The following is a 1,066-nucleotide window of genomic DNA, read 5'->3' as shown; positions in this document are numbered from 1 at the left end:
ATTCTTGACATGCACAGAGACACATTCTTGTATACACATACTCAGGATCTGTCACGCCACACTATTTCTGTCTTACCATTTAAAAACATCTTATCCGTGTGCATTCTACAACTAGCAGTATTTCTTTGTGGCTGACTCCTGTGATATGTGCCTAATACAGTGCCTGGCATGTAGTAGGTGTTCAAAATTGGTAATTTTTCATTTTACATTTTCATGAGGTTTTCAGCTTATAAAAATGAGGTCCTGGCAACCTCTCTGGTTTTCTCAGGCACCGAACCACTGTTAGTTTACTTGCTTTATATCCTTAGTGTTGACATAAAACATAGTGAGTTCCCCATTTAATATTGAAATGAACTAAGTGTTTATGATGGATGATCAAGAGCTTAGGTGGAGTTACTGGCTCTGAAAGGGAATAAGGAGTCCCCCCTGTCTGAGCCCAGCTTGGATGAGGAGAGGGTGCAGGAAGATATGGCTGTAGAGAAATGGAAAGGAAGGGATTTATGAGAGTTCTCTTCTGTGAGGCTCAGCACAGAGCAGTTCAACTTATACTCTATATTTTTCTTCTGCTCACTCAGCCAGAAAAGGGAGGGGAAAACTGACAAGAAGAATTAAAATGAACAATGGCTAAATCATTCAAATTAATGAAATAATGTAAGGGGAGGCATGAATAAGTTAGGATGCAAGAGAAATTGTTCAGATAGCAATTTATTTTTTAAAAAACTGACCTTTTATAAAATTTCCTAAAACTTATTGGACTAAAAATATTCAACTCAATCACTGCATATTATGATGAGAATTATCATGAAAATCATTGTGATGGCCAGAATTAATCAACATATATGAATGTTCTCTGTGCTACCATAAACATTTTTATTATTCATCATTGTATGCTAGATTTTGAAGTTATTTATAAACAGTGCTATTCTTTCTCCCTTCATTGATTATAAATTCTTTAAGAGTGCTTTTGTTCATGTTGTGCATGGCTTCTAACATAGCACTATGCACAAAGTAGGTGCTCAGTAAATGTCTCTGTGGGCATAAGGCAAGAGCAAAGGAAGAGATATTA

This window comes from Hipposideros armiger, unplaced genomic scaffold (genome assembly GCF_001890085.2).
Source record: "Hipposideros armiger isolate ML-2016 unplaced genomic scaffold, ASM189008v1 scaffold_1377, whole genome shotgun sequence".
Classification (NCBI taxonomy): Eukaryota; Metazoa; Chordata; class Mammalia; order Chiroptera; family Hipposideridae; genus Hipposideros; species Hipposideros armiger.
The sequence above is the reverse complement of the archived record's forward strand: the minus strand, read 5'-3'. Positions refer to the sequence as shown.